The sequence below is a fragment of the Alligator sinensis genome, unplaced genomic scaffold (genome assembly GCF_000455745.1).
Source record: "Alligator sinensis unplaced genomic scaffold, ASM45574v1 scaffold76_1, whole genome shotgun sequence".
NCBI lineage: Eukaryota > Metazoa > Chordata > Crocodylia > Alligatoridae > Alligator > Alligator sinensis.
Window position 1 is genome coordinate 3,750,267 of NW_005841865.1, and position 7,974 is coordinate 3,758,240.

General features: G+C 44.8%; 1 protein-coding gene and 1 long non-coding RNA gene across 15 annotated transcripts in view; one reads left to right on the forward strand and one right to left on the reverse strand.

Moving 5' to 3' along the window:
• Positions 1 to 2,563, reverse strand: part of LOC102380864 — a 9,528-nt gene extending 6,965 nt beyond the window's left edge. The window contains exon 1 of the long non-coding RNA XR_323006.1: positions 2,501 to 2,563. This is a non-coding gene — a long non-coding RNA (uncharacterized LOC102380864). The remainder of the gene's footprint in view (positions 1 to 2,500) is intronic.
• Positions 1 to 7,974, forward strand: part of NCOA3 (nuclear receptor coactivator 3) — a 150,952-nt gene that overhangs the window by 23,360 nt on the left and 119,618 nt on the right. The window lies entirely within an intron of this gene.

Below are 7,974 nucleotides of genomic sequence, written 5' to 3' on the forward strand. Positions count from 1 at the left end.
TAATAGGTAATCTTCTTGGAATATTGAAGTGCAAGCAAGTAAGAAGAGCAAAAAAAATAAAAGACTTAGTGTTTCCGGTTTAGCGTCCAAATAGAAACCTGACTGTTTACCTTAATCTCTGGACCTTACCTGTAAAATGGAGAAGACCATGCCTTTTGAGACTAGATAACATTAAGATAAATTCATTTGCTTGAAGCAATACTTCAAGTTCTGAATAAAACAGTTTATATTTAGCCTTGTTTACAGTATCCTATTAAATACGGTAAACTAACATTTTGAACGGATAAGGAAAGATTTCCCGAGAGTAGGAGGGAGGGACATGGTATATAACTGTGTAGGTTCATAAGCAGGTTGCTATTAAATCTTAATTCTTAAACTATGTGAAGCTAATCTGAATGTTCTGTTTTACTGAATTTAACCTAACTTTAAAGCAAGCTAGGAAAAAAAGTCCATTTTATGGAATCAGGATGACCTCCTCATGGAGTTATTTAATGGGTTCAAACTGGCTGATGTGCACCACAGAATTCTCTCATTTGAGCTAATGGAGTAGGCAGTAGTAGGAGTGATTAGGGTAAGGGATCACAAGATGGATGGAGCTGTCCCCTCCACACCTGTTGAATTTTGCAGTTATTTGACCAGAAGAAGGTAGGGATTCAGGACTTCACTCCTGCATTTGGTTCAAGGATCTGGAGGGTAGTATGATCGTGTGTGTGTCCACTTTTTTCCTCTCTACTTCTATTCCACTGTCCTATTGCCTCACCATTTTTTATTTAATTTATTTATTTATTTTATGTCTTAATTGAGATGCTTCTTCCTCTTCACTGCCTGGGTACTAGCAGAGGGAACATAAAGTACAGAGACAATCCCTTGTGGGCTCATGGCCCTGATTCCTAGTACCACAGCAGTTCAAAGCAGCAATTTCAAGGAAAGTCCTGCTGGGCCCCTACAACTGTGGGGTAGAACATACTCCTTCATTTTGTGGATAAGGTGCTTGGCAGTTCTGTCATATAGGAGCTATACAGGGCTGGAGCTTGCTCAGCATAGGTAGAGTACAGTAAAAGTTGTGTTAACTGGCCTTTAAGTAACCAGAACACTCTATTAAACTGGAATGGACATGGAGGGGCCAAACTTGCACGTGGGGGGAAAGCTTGGGATTTTTTGGTTTTGGACTAATACAGGGATTGTCAACCAGGGGTACACGTACCCCTGAGGATACTTAGGACAGCTCCACGGGGTATGTGCGGCGGCACAGGGAAGCGGCACATGGCAGCGCAGAGTGGTGAATGGTGGCAGCCGCATGCGATCTCCCTGTCCCCCATCGCCGCCATTCACCACTCTGTGCTGCCGCTGTGCGCCACTTTCCCTGTGCTTCATGTCTGGCTGGTCGTGCGTCTGCAACCCCCGCAACCTTCTGGCCTGGAAAGAGGTACAGTCCAGAAGGGGTACCCACCAGAAGGGGGTACGCTCCTTAAAGGTTGAAAACCCCTGGACTAACATCGTGCATGGTTTGTACTATGTATAAGTAAGTACAGAAGTGGTGTTCTAAAGTGTGTTTATACAGTACTTGTGCTAAAACTTGCAGCAGTTTTCAGAAAAGGTAAAGCACATGAATTCTGGATGAACTAAGTCTATGGGTACCTGTAATAATTTGCCTATATGCAAGTTACTACAGGTGAATTTATTTGGCCCCTCACTTCCACTTGCTCAGGCAGAGCAGGGTCTGACAGTAAGGGGGACTGCAGGGGGAAGAATTTGGGGAAGGGGTGGACAGAAGGCAAGGTGGCCACCTGACCCCTTCTGATTTTTTTTTCTCTTTCCTCCCATCTCCTGGTACTTGTAGTGGGAGGGGGATAAATTCAGCACAATCCTCCAATAATTAAATTCTGTAGCTGGAAAACTATAATGAATTTATAATTTTTTCCATATATAGAATCTAATTATTGTGGAGGTCATCTTGTATTCAAGGAAATACAGTAATGGGAAGTGGTGAGCAGTCTTTGCAGTAGACAAGGCATATAGCAGTACTTATGTTTTTCTAACCTGGCCTACTTGCCAGTGATTAGTAGGTACTGTAGCTGTTCCTGGCAAATTTGCAGGCCAAGTCAAATGCTGCCAAACTGTTCATGGATGGGGTGACCATAATCATTTTAGGGAAATCCAGGACAGGGGGTGAGTTGGTGCATGCGTGCACATAACCTCATGGCTCTTGGGAGTGGAGTGGGGTGGGGTGGGGTGGGAGAGCACAGAGGCCTATGGCCAGTCTTCATCCCCTGCCTGCAGGGGCTGGACTCGGCTGGGAGCAGCCCCTGTGCAGTACCTCCCAGGCTCTGACAGCCTCTTGCACAGCCACATGACGCCTCTGCTGGCAGCTGGTGGGGCAGAGCCCTGAGCCACCCCCCATGCACAGGTCTGCAGCAGGTGGGAAGGGTGGAGGAACCTCTGCTTCCCTTAGGGCAGAGGTCTGAGCCATCCCTGTTCCCCTGGGAAACCCTGTCCTCACCTGGGCTGCTCCCTGGTCCGGACTCAGCTGGGCTGCAAGCTGGAAGTCACTTGCCCAGTAGAGTTGGCCAGGAGCTGGGCATGTGCAGGCAGGTTCGTGCTAATCCAGAACTTCTGCTTCACTTTTCTTCAGGAAGCCCAGCCAATGGGCAGCTCACTGCTCCCGACTCCACTGGGCTGTAAGCAGAGTCCCTTGCTCAATAGTCAGTCAGGAGCAGCATGTGTGGGCAGGTTCCTGCCAATCCGGGACTTTTGCTTCTATTTTCTTTGAGACCGCCTATGAAATCCGGGATGTACAGTTACCCTATTCTTGGAGAAAGCATTTTGATTTTAATTTTGTAATAATACAGTGACGTCACTTTGAATTTGCTGATAGAAATCAATAGTGTCTATCCTGTTCGTAGCTTGCTTTATCCAGCTAGGACATGTGGGGCAACTTTTTTATTAAGGTGTATGAGCTTAGGACACTTGTATGTAGAGGGGTGGTGGGCAGATGGGGATGAGCCTGAGTCTACACTCTATCTACTTGCACCTCATCAAAAGAAGCAGAAAACCCCTTCCAACACCCTAGGGTATCTAAGCACCTTGGTTAAGAATCGCTGGTCTAGAGAATACAACCCATATTTGAAGGGAAGCATGCAAATAAATCTAAGTATAATCCATAGATCTGAACTGATGCCTTTTTTTCTCTTTTCTTTCTTTTTTTTTTTTTAAGTAACATAGTGGAGTCTTTTTGTACATTTTTACTGTAGAGTCACGAGGGAGGAATTTGCAGTTTCAGCAACATATTGGGCCTCCTTAAACCCTGTTGTTCCCTGGCTGGCTGGTCTTCTGTTGACACTCCAGTTTCGGCAACTGTCCCAAATGCAGAATAGATGCAGTAAAGCTAGTAAGTGTAATCCTTAATGAGCTGCTACTTCAGAGGAAAGGAGATTGGAGTCCTATGTGGATGATCACATTTTCTGGTGTCACTTATATTACTAATGTATACCAACATACAGGCACCAGGTTAGGAACAGATAGCTGCATGTAGTAGGTAGCTATTACAGGGCTTTGCCCCTTGGCATTTATTAAGGGAACAGGTAATAGCTTGTCTGAATTTAAATAATTTGCTACTGCAGGATGGACATAGGCAAACAAAGCCTGAACCTGTGTAACTGGTCAGGTATTGACCGCAATGTGTTGTTTTTTTCATTCGGGAGTAATCATCCACTCCATTGGATGAAGTTACTGTGGTTGAGTTAGTTGCACCATTTACCCACTTTATGTTGGGCCTAACTAACTTCCATATTGGTCCCATGTCTTGTTGGAGATAAGAAACTGGGATTGGAAATTGCTCAGGATTTCTACATGGCAATATAAATTACTAATGGTTAGATGAACTTTGTGGCTGGAATAAACTAAAGCAGCAATGTTTTTGGGCAGTGCTATAAACACCTGCAACCTCGACTTGTAAGATGCTGTTGTGCCAGGGATGGAGAGCGGGGCAGTCATGAGGGGGCCCAATCCTTGTTGTGGCAGTGCAGCCCCAACTCCTTCTCCACCATCTGCCCCAAGGCGCGTGTGCCAAGCAAAATGCCTTGACGTGCCACACTGGCACCTGTGCCGGGGATTGCCTACCCCTGAACTAGAGCATGTCCTTCAATGTAAGAGGGTTTCTACAATGCCTTATTACTTTTACTAGAGCTCTAGTGTCATTTCTTAAAATCTCGGTGGATAGACTGGCAAATTGTTAATGACTAAGTTTAGTGACAGTTTGGTAAATAAGGAATGAAACATGTTTTGCATGAGTTTATTGTAGGATAAAAACAGATAGGTAAGTTTTCATCCAGGTTAATGGGAATTACTGAAATATTATTACTTTAGTGCTGCTGCTAAAATTAAAAACATTACAGTAATTTATTTTCGTGCTCTTCAGATAACTGACTGTTATGTATTAAGTCTTTTTTCCCTTTAGATTGGAGAAAGAAACCTGCTGCTGCAAGTGCAGTTCATTTTTAAACTTTTATTGAAATCTCCGCTTCTGAAATGGAAGACTGCTATAGTGATATCTGCTCTCTTCATTAAGCTTTATTAAAAAAAAATCTACTGAATGTAGTAAGACAAACATGGCTCAGTCTCACCCAACACTGTGAGTGGGGGGTGGGGGTGAGGGGTGTGCTTTGTAGTAAAGAGTAGGGGGGTTCCTCTTACTGAGCCTAGAAAAATCTGTGAAGCAATATGGGTTTTTTTTATTTTGTGCATCAAGTGATTGTTACGGTGCCAGATGTTGATGCAGTTACACCTGTATAACCTCCTCTGAGGCAGTGAGGCTGTACAAGTCTAACCAAGAAAACAATCATATAGAAATAATCTATTGCTAGCAATGTGAAATGGAGCACAGGTAGACATTAAGGCCACATCCACACGAGCAGGGGCATGCGTTTGCAGCAGCACAAATAGTAGCGGCACAGATTTGTGCCACTACTTGATGCTGCAGTGCACGCCCCTGCTCTGTGCTTTGCAGTGTGGCCAGGGCTGCCTGCTCCCTTGTCTCAAGGTACACTGCACCCCAGCTGCCAGGGAGCCAGATGGCTGGGGTGGAGGATGGCTCCGCATGGGGGCTCCACAGCATGTGGAGTTGGGGAAGCAGGTGGCCTTGGGTTGCCTGCTCCCCCATCTCCATGTTTGTCCTGGTGCACGCCACTGTTTTGCACTGATTTTTTCTTCCGTTTTTTTTTTTTGATAACTGGGAAATCCTGGTTGCAAATTTTGTCCTGGCACTGCAGATTAGTAGTACCATGCACAGTTTAACGTGCAGTGTGTGTGGTTTGTGGTGCTGCAAAGAGGTTTGTGGTGCCATAAATCGCACATGCCTGTACATCTGGATCTGGCCTAAGACGCCAGAGGTAGTTAAGGGTTACTGGATGGAAAAAGTCTCAAACTTCTGTGTATGTCTGTGTGTGAGACTAATATTAAAAGAAGCATCACAACAGTGTTGCAGACACTGCGGTTGCTCTGACTGAAGACTCAAACAGTACATTTATCTAGAAATCTAGTATTCATATATCTTACAGGTCATATTAAGTTGCATTTAACTGCTCTTCTGTTTTGAGTAGTTTTTATAATTTTTGCTAATAGTTTGAAAAAAAAAAAAAAATTGGTAACCTACATGCCACTCTAAGTTCTAGTGTTTATAGTTCTTGGTCTGGGAAACTATTGGGTGAAATTGAGGAAAATAACGAACAACTATGTCAAAGCAGGAAAACTATTATGGCTCTAGATTCAAAATAAGGTCAGGATGTTTCCTGGATTTTTTTGTCCTTCTGAGAAGGTCGGGCAGAAATGCTCTTGCCTTCTTTCTCAAAAACCTATTAATCAGAAACCTACGTACAGATTTCTCAGAAACCTCCTCACAGATTCAGTCTTTGCGTATTGTCTAATAGCATTGGTTTAAGATTGGCTGTCTCTGCAATACTTTTGGCACATGATATCCTTGTAGCGCAAGACAAATTAGTGATATGATTTCCTTGTGGTGGGCACCTCAGTTACGTCTACCCAACACCAGCCCTGACAAGTGATGTTACAAAATAAAAGCAAAGGTTTGAGAAGTAAGGAGTGGGTACTTAAAAGTATTGCTTTGTTCCCCAGAATCTTTGCTTTTAGTCTCTGATGGACAATAGATTTAATAAAACACTTAAATGTTACTGAAGCATAAATGCAGCATCGGTTGAGCTACTGCATATCTGTTTGTATCTAACAATGTGATGCACTGGGCTGGTACTGCTTTAACTAAGGATGTGCCACTTTTGTGGTAATGTTGCTATGGCAACTACCTTCTAAGAGCTGCCTCAAGGTCACTGTCAACATCAGTCATGGCCTTCAGTGCTTGCTTTATAAGCTAATATCACCACCCAATAAAATATAGTAAATGGTTACTTTTCAGATTTATTCCGCATACTCATGTTAGATTAAACACAGTAATAGTATAGATAAAACAAATATCAAGGCAGTAGTTAGTATGGCAAAAAAGCAACTTTAAACAGTGCAGCTTTTGCATCTCCTAACTTCTGCCACACATGAACACACCAACTTGAGGACTTTGTATTAAAGAGCTATGCAAAAAAATATAATAAGACACCTAATTTAAAACATGAGCAAACAATATCGTTTGCTGTATCTAGATTGTGTAAGATGCAGATCTATAGAAGCACTTAAGCAGAATTTTAGGAATCCAAGCTGCATTTTAGGGGGGATTTCTAGAGATCATTCTTTTAGACTTAAGCACCTAATTGCTTTGCTTTGGACCTGTGTGTTCAAGGCCTCTGCTACACGGTGCAAGTGGATCTAATGTATGATCTACACAATCGTGCTTCCTACCATGGTACATGTGCAAGGCAGGAGCCGCAGTTGTGGGGTTGCACGTTGGTTCCAATTGAACCATATTGCTGGTGCAGGGGGAGTCTGATCTTGGGCGGTCCCTGGCCTGGCAAGAAGCAGGCTCACAAGGCCGCAGGGACCCATGTGCAGCTGGAGCCAAGAGACGCCACAACTGATGGGGTGACTGGTCCTAGCTATGCCTCACTTGCCCCAGGACAGAATCCTTCAGCTGACAGGGCTCTCAGTCCCAGCTATGCATGGGGTGCACCCTGGACTAGGAGCCCCACCAGTTGCAGGTTGTAGGAATCGGTCTTAGCTGTGAATGAGGCACAGCTAGGACTGGGCGCTGCCTCAGTTGTGGGGCATTTGGTCCCTGCTGCAGGTGAAGAGCCAGACTGAGAGCCCTGTGTGTGCTAGAGGTCTTTTTTCCCTCCTCCTGGCTTTCTCACCCCCCCCGCCACCTTGGGGATCACAGCAGCTGCAATCTCTGGGGCTCAGGGTCTTCAGTCTGGGTAAGGTGTACCCCTGTGCCTGGGAGCCCTGTCAGCTGACGGGGCTCCTGGCCACAGGGGAGACCCTGCTACATGTGCAAATGAAAGCTGCATAGCAACCAGCTGTAAAGTTAGTACACATTTTCCAGGTCTAACTTGATAGATGGTTGGAGCTTTTATTGTGTGATAGCTACTTTGTGCTTGTAGCTAGTCTTAAGGTAATTGAGCAATTAACCAGTTAATTGTGCAAGGCCTGTAACACAGAGGGGGCCTAATATAACATAAGGCCCGTAACACAGAGGGGGCCTAATATAGCTCTACTGAGACACTGCCTTAGTAGTTCCTGAACCAGGAGAAGTAGATCTGTAGTGGTGGGTCATGTTTTAGTGCTGCAGTAAGCTTCCCCTGAGGGGCTTGATCTTGTAGGTGCTCCTACTCCCAAGCATAGCTGACAGTACAAGGTTCTGTAGCTGGAATCTCTTCCATTCAGACCACATGCCAGAGGAGATGGTGGTTCCCATCTCTTATGCAGTTGTCTAGTGCAGGGGTGAGCAATTATTTGGCCTGGAGGGCCACTTAGAGCTTTGGTGAGCTGTTGCAGGCTTGATCAACATTTCCCCCCCCC